Source organism: Toxorhynchites rutilus, chromosome 1 (assembly GCF_029784135.1).
Source record: "Toxorhynchites rutilus septentrionalis strain SRP chromosome 1, ASM2978413v1, whole genome shotgun sequence".
Lineage (NCBI taxonomy): Eukaryota > Metazoa > Arthropoda > Insecta > Diptera > Culicidae > Toxorhynchites > Toxorhynchites rutilus.
In genome coordinates, this window is record NC_073744.1 from 27,953,465 (window position 1) to 27,966,586 (window position 13,122).

The 13,122-nt window shown below is 39.2% G+C and overlaps 2 protein-coding genes across 3 annotated transcripts in view; one reads left to right on the forward strand and one right to left on the reverse strand.

Moving 5' to 3' along the window:
- LOC129766193 (osmotic avoidance abnormal protein 3) overlaps positions 1 to 10,543 on the reverse strand; it is a 31,770-nt gene extending 21,227 nt beyond the window's left edge. The window contains exon 1 of the mRNA XM_055766741.1: positions 9,960 to 10,543. The gene's annotated coding sequence lies outside the window, so the exon portion shown is untranslated. The remainder of the gene's footprint in view (positions 1 to 9,959) is intronic.
- Positions 1 to 13,122, forward strand: part of LOC129766248 (saccharopine dehydrogenase-like oxidoreductase) — a 39,442-nt gene that overhangs the window by 22,435 nt on the left and 3,885 nt on the right. Inside the window, exon 1 of one of the 2 annotated variants that reach the window (XM_055766767.1) lies at positions 10,068 to 10,300. The exons of the other annotated variant lie outside the window; for it this stretch is intronic. The gene's annotated coding sequence lies outside the window, so the exon portion shown is untranslated. Of the gene's footprint in view, positions 1 to 10,067; positions 10,301 to 13,122 lie in introns of those variants that run through there. 2 annotated transcript variants of the gene reach the window in all.

Consider the following 13,122-nt stretch of genomic DNA (forward strand, 5'->3'; position numbering starts at 1 on the left):
AGACAACAAACGCGCCAGGCTGTCGTCCAACATAAAGGTGAAAACTCCTTTAAAGCGGACTTCAAGCAGCTTCCGGGCAGGAGCTTTATGCATCTTCAAATTCACGAAACTATCCAAGTACATCGTCACTAGGTGTTGGGTTGGATAACACGAGAACTAATCAAGCAAATTGAACTAAATTTGGCATATGGAGGTTTTAGGAAGCATTAAATATTTGTATGGTGCTTCGACACACCTACACCCTCTCTAAGGGGTGGAAGGCTGCCACACAAATGAAACACAAACTTCTGAATAGCTCGAGAACTAATCAAGGAGAAATGTTTCTATGATGGTATGACACCTCTCCCTCCTCTGGAATGAAGAGAGAGGGTCCCATAAAAATATTACACATATTTCAAACAAACATGACAATTGAAAACTTTCGGGAAACTCCGAAGGAAAATGGGAAAATTTGGAAAATTCAATTCCCATATGTTCTCCAATTACGAAATCGAAAATCTTTATTGTATCATATTTTCTGTATCAAACATTTTTTCGATGTAACGGAGAAACATGTTAGGGGATGTCCATATACCACGTGGATAGAAAAAGCACAATTTTAGACTCTTCCCTCCCCCTCCGTGGACAAGCGTAGACATTTTCAAAACCCCTACCCCTCTTTGACACGTGAACATTTTTCCTTTTTTAGTTAAAATAATTAAGGAAATAACTGAATTGCGCCTACATTCCATTTAAGTTTATTTTAGTTCAAATTTTAATAGCTGTCCCTGCTGTACCAGCTATGCTGTGGTATCTAGTTTGCCAACACGGAAACTCGTAATGTATAGTTGACCAGGTGAGGATCAATCCCTATCTGAATATAAACTACACAACTTCAAAGATTGATCTTGACCTTTACTAATTGTGATTGCAAACGCCAATCTAATGAAAATAAATGGATTTAAAATCACAATGGATTTTCAAATAATACAATTTCAGTTCAGAATTCTTATCGACCATTCTGCCATTTATTAATCCTTTGCGGTCGTATGTCTGCTCTCAGCCACCACAGCAAAGAATTATACTAAATACTTTATCCAACCACATGCAATAATTTACACCTCCTCTGGACCGAATTGACGAAATTCCAATACTTTGTAATTTTTCGAGAAAAGTAATACAAAAAATTGATTTTACACGTCATTCTGCAACTGCAACTGCAACTGCAACTATACAGACATTTTTATTCTAAGACTAACTGTTCTCGAGGTAGAACAAAATCTATGCAAAATTATTTTTGATAGAAAACCCATATGCCTAATATCATGAAAAGTCAGCCATTGTGGAAGTATTTAATTTTTATAGTTTTTGGCTATGAAAGTCTATGCATAGCCCGTAACTATAAAAGTCATATGATCATAGGAAATAGCTCGATTGCTCACAGTTTACGTGAGTTATTTTCAAAATATGGATTTCAGTGAAGAAGTCCATCTAATTAGTTAAAATATATTAAGCACTCTCAGACAACTCAATCAAATAATAATTACGGAATACTCAGGTTGGCCGGAGTTTTAAAATTCTTGAATACGGAATAGTTTTCGTTTAATTTAGAATGTATCGGCGATTATATTTGAAAACATAATTAAAGTCTGCTTCATTTAATATTGGAACACAAACAATTGCGTGTAGTTCAGTCATTTATTAACGAATTCATAATTTGTTTTTCATACAAATGTAGCATTTTCTTTACTCTTTCATAAAAAAAAATTAAAAAATTATTCATTGCTGTTTCGAAGAAATTCTCGTACTATTCCCGTAATACGGCACATTAGGCGGCGCACACCCTTTTCGTCCACCGTTTTGGCGATTTGATTCCACCAGTTCTTCATTTGAGTCATGTTCCTAACAAGTTTTCCCTTTGCCTTAAGCCTCCGCTTCGTGATTGCCCAGTATTTCTCTATCGGCCGGAACTGGGGGCAGTTTGGGGGGTTGAGGTCCTTCGGTATTACGCTGACCCCGTTCGTTGCGTACCATTCCATAACCGTTTTGCTGTAATGGCAGCTTGCGAGGTCCGGCCAAAACATTACTGGACGGTCGTGGGCACGAATAAACGGCAGAATCCGTTTCTGTAGGCACTCTTTTTTGTAGACTTCTGATGTCATTGTCTTGTCAGTGAGAAAGACTTTGGTTTTCTGTCCACAACTGCATATCCCCTGCCAAATCATGTACTTGCGGGCGAATTTATCCGCAAACACGAACTTAAATTTTGCAGGTACATCCCCCCGAGCCGTCGCCAAATAAAATTTTTGACCTGGGATTTGCCCAAAGTCCGCCTTCACGTAGGTCTCATCGTCCATCAGAATACATCCGTCGAACTTGGTCAGCACTTGGTCGTACAGCTTTCGAGCATGGATTCTGGCCACATTGTTCTGCTTCAGCGTCCGATTTTGCTGTTTGCTGGCTCGGAATGACCTTATTCCTTCCCGGAGACGAATTCGTCGCACCGTACTGTGAGCGGCCTGGAACTTATTGGCCAAATCGCGGTCTGAAAGATTGGGATTCCTCTTGACGGCCTTGATGACTTTCCCACGCAGTTTCCGGTCGACAGTTCCACTCCGACGCTTCGAATGCGGCTTCCGAGCCGTCGTCAATGTTTCCTTGTACTGCTTGATAACACGCCATACGGTATTTCTGGGCATTTTAAGCTGTTTAGCTAGCTTAGATGCCGACAACAATGGATTTTCAAGAAAACTGTGCACAATTTTATCTCTCCGTTCGGCTTCCATGGCGGTTGTTTACAAAATGCTATCGTTTGGTGTTATGACATAAATACATGGTGAAAGGTAATGAATTTCCCGACACGTGGGTGAAAAAAGTTTCCAAATCCGTCCACTAGGAGCGCCACAATGAGCAAAAGAATTTGTTCCAATATTAAATGAAGCAGACTTTATTCTTTGTGTCCACGTGGGCATAGTCTATACCCCTTCCCCCCTCTCCGTGGACAAGCGTGGACATTTGTCCCCCCTAATGTTGTCCACATAGTATGTGGACAGCCCCTTATGTGCGAGTGATTAAAAAATCTTGAACGAGAATTGTGTCTAAAAATAATCTGATATTATAATGACGAGTTTTGGTAGAAGTATTAGGAATTTTATAGTAACAGGGAATTTCAAAGGGTCGATTAGAAGGTCAATCAATAAACAGTTCTGCGAGTGGACCCATGAACGTGCACTTAGTAGGAAACGTGAATGTTTGAAGGTATTGATAGCAAAAAAATAATTTTTGGCGGGACAAAGTTTGCTGATAAATATTTGGACACAATATGGTCGCGACTCAATGTTTAAACCATAAACGCTGTTAGAAATACAAAACAAAGCTTCTATCTGGAATGTAACAAACTTCATGATACAATTTCCAAAATCATAACCTCCTTCGCAGTGTCTTCAGCATCTAAGCATTCCTTCGTTGTGGAGAACAAAGCAGGTACATCTAGGGAGCTGTCCACATACCACGTGGACAACTTCAGTGGGGGTAGGGGTTACGAAAATGTCCACGCTTGTCCACGGTGAGGGAGGAGGGGGTTTTGAGAATGTCCACGTATTTTTAAAAGTAAAACATTCAAGTTAATAGTCAAAATTGAATGAGATCTGTTTTGTATTTACACGATTTTTTGAACTTCACGCCCGCCCTGAGTACTCAGTGTTCATCAAAAAAAAGGATTGAACTGCCTGAGAGTGCTGCACGGTCAACCATCCCGTGCACCATATCTCTGGAGATCTATTTCTTCCAATGATGTTGTTCTTCATTAATGTCTGGTAATTTTTGTAATACGCTTCTTTTGAGTTGTCTGGAAAGTTCATGCTGCTACTGCTGATTAATTAAAAGAAAAGATTGATTTTTGATGCACATGAATTAGTAGATTCGCTACAGATATAGAAAATCACGAAATATCATGAAAAACATGCATGCAACATGCAAACATGCAACAATGCATGAACTACATATTTACCCATATTACGGAACCCGATTGGGTTTGACATATCGCAATCCGAACGAAATAAACCTTTGCATTCTGCATTTCAAGGTTGCAACATTTGCACAATCCGATAGGATTTGACTCGATCAGATTAAGGGGGATAGAGACACGAATTTCGGACGTTTCTTCAAGCTCCGAAAAAGTAAAACAAAGAATATTTTTTACCATCCATTATATCACTATTTGTTTATCTAACTTTCAACAATAGAACAAAAATTGATCGGAAAATAATACATCCATAATTAGAAACTGATCAAGTGAGGGGGTTCAAAAAAAAGTTGTGCCATGGCGTACACGATTCCAGCCCTTCTGGTTATCTGAAACAAACAAATCGAACAGATTCTGAATCAGTAAAGATGCCACTATCGCATGAACCTTGAACAAGTCAAAAACGTGTTTTGACAAAAATGGCGGAAATTTGAAGAAAAAAATGCTGGTTAAAACATTTTTTTCAAGTTTCTTCATTTTTTTAAAATAGTAAAGTTACGAAATTATGATTTTTTCATTGGTTCATGCGATAGAGAGATGCATACAGATTGTATTCATATAAACATAGATCGGATAAGTAGAACTTGAAATATCGTGTAAGCCAGTTCGAGAAAACATTTCGAGAAAAACGCGTTTGAAGTTAATTGTTATGGCCGTACTAGATAAGATATCACGTCACTAAAATGGTTATAACTTGGTAAATAATGAGATTTCCGAAAAGTCTCTTCTATGGTATATTCTTAAATGTCTGAATTAGAGAAATATGAAGAAAAAAGACGGGTGGGTAATGTCGGGGACATAACCGGAGTGACGTAGGACTATACAAAGGGGACAGCTTTTGTTAAATATATATTTTAAATATATTGTTTTATTTTCTTCTCCTACGTGAATACCTACCTATCTACCTTAAAAATGGATTAGTTTACTGTTTACTCTTCATGAATATGTTGATGGTTCTGAAAAGAACCTTTGGTTGTGTTGTGTTTTTGTTATCACTCGATATTCCCATCTTGTTCGGTTAAACCTTACTGTTTAGCTATTTCGTTTGCCACTCGCCACAGCTTTCACAGTTGGAAAATTTCTTCCCATCCAGCTTGTGACATGTTGTTCAGTAAATTACATTTGATGCGACGTGCCGGAGAAACACTTTGCCACTCACTGAAACTAATTGTTGCCTTGATGAGCGCCGAACCGAAGCTGCTCTGTTCTTGATGCGGGTTTTCTGATTGTCGTGAGCAGTTTTGCAAGCCAACTCGAGCACTCCGACGGCCGAAACTCTATAATCGCTGTTAGGTATACTGGTGCTCCGGCACCAATCCGTTCGGCCTAGTTACCCTTGCGGAGCAATCAGTGAATGCGACCAACAGGGAACTAGAGACTTGCACAGTTCGAGTGAGACTTTGCCTTTCCCTTAACTTGTCCTCCTTTGTTACGTCCACGATGCCGATGCCGTACAACCACACGGGTTTACGGTTTGAAAGAAAATAAGATATTTTTTTGGGGTCCGCGTGTTTTATACTCTAGCGGTACACACTCACAGGATAGAGACAAATCGGCAGACTCAGCCAGAGGGGCGAGTCCAACGAGACGAACGAATGAGCGTTAAAAGGGAGCGATGGCAAAAAAAAAATCATTACGATTTGTTCGCTCGTTGGATTCACATGCAGGCTAAAAAGGGTCCTTTTCAGGATCACAAAATTATCTTCAATCTAAAGAGTTTATTGTTTTGTTATCACTCGATATCCCCATCTTGTTCGGCTAAACCTTTCTGTTTAGCGATTGCGTTTGCCACTCGCCACAGCTTTCAGATGGAAAATTTCATCCCATCCAGCTTTGTGACATGTTGTACAGTAAATTACATTCAATGCGACGTGTCGAAGCGCCACTCAGTGTCGGATTGGAGGCGATATTAACCTGTAATTGAACATTTGCGATGACAGTGGTACAGTGTCGACTTTCAATGTGGGGTCATAATTTGGACCCCGAACTCTATGTTTGCAAAAATGTCCAACTAAATATGTCGCATTACTGGTCCGTCCAATTAGCTAAATGTCGAGATAAGTGTAAATTACTGTACTTTCAATCTAGAAGCAATTGAGGAATTGGTGAAAATCAATAAGCTCAGAACAACTGCCAAATTCACATACTCATCATATCCTGGAAAACAAATTATGAAAAAATCAATTTGTGTTTTATTATCATTTTGGATATTGTTTTAGAAAGCATTGAACTGTATTTCCTAAACTCTTTTTTGGAAGGTTTAATGGCCCTGAAAAGCGCCTTGTTTTATGGAATGGTTCCAATTTAGAAAACTTAGTGGTTTCGAACGCCCTCGATGCCGCCTTGTTCTGGATTTGCCACCAAAGCAGTTTGTATAAAGAACAAACTTTTTTCTTCTGCTACCTGATGCCGTTTTGCGATTGCGTTTGCCACTCGCTACTCGCTGCAACTGCCTGTTGTCTTGATGTCCACCGAACCGAATGTGTTCTGTTCCGAATGCGGGTTTTCTTATCGTCGCGAGCAGCTTTGCCAGCTAACTCGATCACTTCGGCGGCCGAAACTATATAACGCCGACTAGGTGGACTGGTGCACTGGTACTAACGCGCTCGGCCTAGCTACCCTTGCGGGGAACTCCAGATCAACACGGTTCGAGCGGGATTTTGCCTTTCCCTTCACTTTTCCTCCTTTACCATGTCCAGACATGGCTGCTTGGGTTGGTTTGTTGATGTGTTGTGATGCGAACCGACGTGGTGTACGGTTTGAATGAGAATGATCGTTACGGCAGCGGAGCGGGGACTTTTAAGCTGACTGACTGGCTCGAGAATTACGCATGTGTGAGATTGCGACCAATGTTTCGTTCATTTTTTTCTTTTTCCTTTCCAATCGTGCTTCATTCTATTTCGCTGCTGCTCTGGTTGCCCGTTTTGGTCGGTTCGATTTGAGGAGCACAAAGTGGACCAATCAAAAATGGGCACATAGTGCATTTTGACAATGCTTGATATTTCACAATTATTCAATTATTTATCTCAAGAAAAATGAAATGTTATTCGTTATGATAGATGCGTAGATATATTTCCTATCAATTGATGCAAAAACCTTTGCGATCTATTGAGAAATGCTCGAGTTATAAGCGTTCCAAATCTTGCATTTTTTCCTACTTGTTCAGTGCCTAGATTTCCATTTCACCCCCTATATCTTCCGGTTAGACGTAGTCCTACGTCAAAAAAATATTTTTTTCAAATTTCTAAACTAGAATTCCCTCTTAAAGAACGCAACATTGTGCTAATTTCAAATCCGAACAGATTCCGGAATAAGGGTTTATTTTACCGAAAAACACTTGAAAGGACTTATCTCATACTGCGATTCGTTTCATAAACGCGACGAAAATACATATTTGTAGCGAATTGTAAAGGGCAAATCATTCACAAGAATGTAGAGTTAAAAAAAATCTTAGCAAGTAAATGGAACCCCGAAGCAGGTTTTCGCTTGAAGAAAGTTATGGCTGGGTCTGGTAGAACTGGAAGAAAATCTGTATCATGAGCTTCTACCAAACAAACTTGTTTCGATGAATTCCAACAAGTACTGCTGGCAGCTGAACGTATTAAAATCAACAATCCAGAACTCTTCTAGGGCACTTCTGAAACTACACCTGCCTTACTCACCAGATATTGCATCTTCAGATTATTAACTGTTAAGATTCTTGTAAGAACTTCAACTTACTGCATAGCATAAGTTCTGAGAGGATGGAATTCTCAAGTAGCATGAAGGATGCTGAAATATTCAGGAAAAAATTGTGCATCTATGATCGAAAAGATGTATGTCTACAAAAATATGCTTTTGGTTTTTTCCTTAGAATCGGCACGAATATTTTAGGATAATTTTTAGCATGATTGAACAATTAAGGGTTGTAGGCCAACGGAATTATCGATCACGATGATACTGCAGATGTTTTGTTTTTACTAGGTTCATTAGAGGCATCAGGCACTACCGAACCTGTAAAAACGAAAGTCATTGATGTTAAAACGAGAAAATTCTGTTTTCAAACAAAGTGCTTGATTTTATTGTCTGATTTTTTGAAAACTCAAACAGCCAGCCAGCTTTGATAAAAATAATAGAGAATGAGTTCACAATCGATATTTTAAAATGGATATGGAGATAACGTGAATGGAATTCGGAAGAAAAAAATGAGCTTCCGGACAATGTTGAAAAAAATCGAAGATTTCAAGACAAATCGTTACCATTGGTAGGGCTATAATTTTTATCAATGAAAATATGGAATAGAAAATAGAAACAAACTTGAAATGAAATTTAAGCGAACAAAATTAAATTTCTTGATTTTTTAACGGAGGAATGGCCACGTGGACAATAGGGGGAGGGGTATAAGGAATGTCTACGCTTGTCCACGGAGGGGGAGGGGGTGTCTAAAATCGTGCTTTTTTTGTTCACGTGGTATGTGGACAGCCCCTAGGAATGTTTGGTTCATTGGTTTTATTGTCGGTTCTATTCACTCAATAAAATTCTTTAAAAAAGGACCTTTTGATGATTTTTTGGGTTAACGTGGAGTTAGTACACCTTGGAGTTAGTACTCCATCCATCTCTTGACAATAGACTGATCCGATTTCTGAAAGAAACCGGTTTGTACAAGATCTAAACACTACAACAGAAATGACTGCCCTTCAGGTTAAAGTCCCTTAAAAATAAGAACAGAACACGGACGCTTTTGAATAGTTTTATGATAGGTAATCAAACCAGTACTTTTTTCTGAACGCCAAGTACCTACATATAGTTAATTCACTAAGAGCTGTGGTTTGAATGCTATGTCTCTCGTGTTAACATATTAACGACCGCGCATTTTGGGGCAAACTTGTACGCTTTATTTGTTCGGATTCCAAGAATGAGCCATCGCTAGGCCTTGTTAGATTCATGGCAGACCAAGGATTCAACCATCAAGTAGGGTTATTTCGTAATCCATCCATAATAGACGTAACGCGAAACACGAGAAATCTCGTGAGCGGTCCGCAACGTGTTAACACTTTGACGTCCGCACGGTTCGTAAAAAAATATGCGCTTGGCGCCGGCAGCGCTAACTCGGATTACTTGGCTTGTCGCCGCCCGTTCTTGACATTATCGGGAAATCAGACATTGAAATAGAAATAGATCTAGATCTAGATCTAGAAATATAAATCTAATCTTATCGTTAGTTTTCATAAGTTCTCAACCTTATTCCCCTAATTTCACCAAATTTCAAAGATATACATACGTAAATATTAAAAACATGTCCGTATTCCCCCCACCGGTCTGTTTCAATTTTATTAAAAACATTGAAAAACCTTCGATCGATTATTTCGAAAAACAGTACATTGCAATGCAAGAAATTGCATTGAGGTTTGGTAAAAAACGAGTTTCGAAAGATATAATAAAAGTTCTTCTTAATGTGTCCGTTTTTCCCCAACTTCCCTACTTATAAAAACATTAAAATTGATAATCTGTGTATGTTATTGCTACTTAAACCAAACCCCAACAGAATGCAAATTATACTCGAGTGCTATCGCCGGCCACTGAGATACTATGCGCACGTAACCACTGTGGTGTCGCCGGCAGTCAGGCGCTAGTTTGCGTGCGTAACCACTGTTGGTGTCGCCGGACGCCAAAGTGTTAAGAATGCTGAGTACAATATTGTGATTAATTAAAAATTGCGATAATTACTCATTAGTAAAACAAACTTTTATGGTTTGAATTATGGCTCGCGAAGCGAACCAATTGGTCGGTTGATAATAAAAGCACATCATGCCTTCCAAGGCTATGCATTGGATTTTCATCAACACACATACCACCCTATCTTTAACTGGGAGCTTTTTCCCACAAATGTTTAGTAAACCATACAAATAGAAAACTCAGCAAGAGAATACAATCCAAATGCACTAGCCATACAGATCATATTCTCTCTCTTTCTTACCCACACTTACTCCATCTGTTCAACTGGTGTGCTCACAGTGATAAATAATGTACTTCCTTCCATACATACTATCGTCATCGTTGCGTTGCTGGTGGATCGGCTGCGATTACTGAGTCATTCTTACAGCCGGCCGGCATTTCATTCGCGATACGTGTGTTCAGTCTGCCGTGTACTTCCGAGCTTTGCAGAGTTCTTCCGTTGTATCTCCGTTACTTCCAGGAATTTGTTTTTTTTCCTATTTGGAGAGCTCGAAATAGCCTGTCACCGCAAGTTCCATAGTCCAGTGTCAAAGTCCGAATCCGTCGTGTTTAGTGGTAAATGTGGATAGCCTAAAACCAGTGGTAAGTTCCAGAATTTTTGTTGTTGCTGTTAATCTGCGTTAATACGCAGTACATATGCGTTTCATAGGGAACATGGGAAGAAGAGTTACGAAATACACTAAAAAACACGAATATCTTTTGCTGCGCTTTGAAAAAATAATACATCAATTCATTGGTCACTATTAATCACGACAGAGATTAACACAAATAGATTTCTGGACAACCACGCAAATATTGGAGAATGTTAAACTGCTTCTCACTGTGTTGGTATTCGAGCTGAGGAAGAGAAAAAACAAGATCATGGGGGTTGGATATTTTAACTAGGCATTAGCTCATCGAGCTGAACGGGTTTTCAATTCGTTGCAACAGGCCAGCAATGAATGATTGCATTGTATGCACTGTCTAGCGAGGCTACGTGATAATATGGCTTGATACGAGTGAAGAAAAAACAGGCTGTGGTTAAATTAATCGATTTTCTTTTCCTCTTTTGGACTGTGTGCATCGATAAAATCGTGGGCTATTTTTAAACTGCATGAGGACGTAAATAATTCCCGATAGACTTTATTCCTAATATCATCGGAAACAGTATAGCATTCCAGATCCTGTTACAGCTTGATGAACCATTAAAATAGTTCTGATGGTTAGCTAACATTGCTCAAACTCAGCGACACTCAACCATTTTCCAGAAGGGCCACAAACACGTGTCAACCATGGTGTCGCGGGCCACAAAAAAATAAAGAAGGTCCAAACCAAGCCAGAAATTCATGAATACAACTCTTTAGTACAAACATTTCGTAGCACTGACAAGGGCTGATGAATGAATGCTTTCACTGAGTGAGCGATTCGCGAAGCAATAGAACACTGTTGATTGCTCTTTGTCTAGAGCGACACTGAAACACTGAATATTCAAGTAGTTTTTCAGTATCTCTTCGCAAAATAACATTTATAACACTCCCAAAAACAACGTCCAAAGAACACGACAACAGAAATCGTTTGCAGAACGAACTTCCGAAGAACGCAGCTCTAACCATTGAAAAATACCTTCTTGAAACGCGATGCATCTGATGTCACTTTTAACACGGAAACAATGCTCAATTCACCAAAATTTATTGATCAATCGAAAAGATCGCCAATAAGTCTTTCATATTTTATCAGTCATCCTGCAAGCGACCAGATGGCAGCGGCAGCAAGGCTTTCCGAATGGCTTTCCAGTTTTCCAAATTGATACTTTTTTAAAGGCTAGAAGCGAATGAACTGAAAGTGTCTGAGAGTTTGAGAAAGTGTAGCACGTTACCGATTCTAGCATTTGGAAGCCCCTCGTTTCGTTATTTTGAAGTTCAGATCCAATACAATCTTGCATGTGTGAATCTGAACCTCTTCCTTCTGTATTTGTTTTGGATGAATGGCTTAGCGAGCGCCTCTCCTCTTTTCATATTTGAACGACTTGCCATAATGTGTGCTGAATGTGACTGGGCGGCTGTGTTTTTAGCCAAGACACCCATATATCAACACATCCGAAAGACTCATGCTTTCCTTTTTTTTGCTATTTTTTCTATTTGGATATTTCCCCTAAATAGCAGAGTCTTTCGGCGAGGAAATATCCAAAACGACAATTGCGAAAAAAAAAGGAAAGCACGAGTCTTTCAGGTGTATTGGTATGAGGGTGTCTTGGCTAACTCAGCCGCCGAAGGTCGCTCAAATATAAAATCGGGAGCGGCACTCGCGTTGCCAAACATCCAATACATGGAAAGAAGAGAGAATCCCAGATCCACACAGATGAGATTGTGTTGGATCTGAATTCCAAAACAACGAAACGAGTGGCTTCCGAAATCAGTACCGTGCTACAAAAGCCTCTACAATTCAAAACATCATCATCATTACACCAATAATTCCGAACACGCTCCTAAATTTACAGTAGCTCTTTTCCAGCAAAAATTTATGCATATTCATTCGCCTTTGAGTTCTTCGGATATTATTTTCGAAAGCATCGACATTTTCAAAATACCTCTTTAGTCGAATATCTTGGTGGCCCTGAAAAGGACGGATGGGTTTGCATGGTTTTACGAAGCAGTTGAAGAATACACGAGATTTGTGACCTTCTTGCCAATGCACTCAGTATGCATCACGAATACTCTTCTCGTGCTAAACAAACTGTCGGCCCGATGTGATATCATATTTGTTCTCCCACCGCCGTTATCTATTTGATAACACATAATATCAAAAATTCGTACGTTTAATTCAATCATACACAGCTTATGTGGACGGTATGAAAACTGACGTGTACGTTCTATTTAACATTTCTTTTTTGTTTCGTTCCTGTCCGTCATTGCAAGCTCTACGTCATGCTTCCTTCGCGCGTATTCTGAGAATGTATTCTGGGGCGAACAATTTTGCACGTCCATAGTAGCTAAATAGCTACTACTAAATTTTGTAGCTAAATTTGAACTGAGGTTGGTTAGGACGAGCACAATATTAATAGTGCCTTCACGGCCATCCGACATACACCAATCGCTACCAATCTTGAATTTGATGGACTTTCAAGCATATTTACATATTCTTTTTTTCAGGTTTTTGTTATTTTAATAACTTTTCAAAACTGATTTGAATGATTTTTGAATTATGGAAAATAATTTTTGAGTCAAATAGTGTTCGAGACGAGATTACGGTGGGCAGTGCTTGGAAATATCTGTATCACATCAATCTTTTCAGCTGAATTTCCGGCCACATTCGATCATTATACCATTGCATTCGGGATACCAAAAATGAACCAACGCCAAACCTCATAATCACAGCAAGCCACTCACAGTTTTTTTCATTCTGTTTTTCGTTCTGTTCTGCGTTCA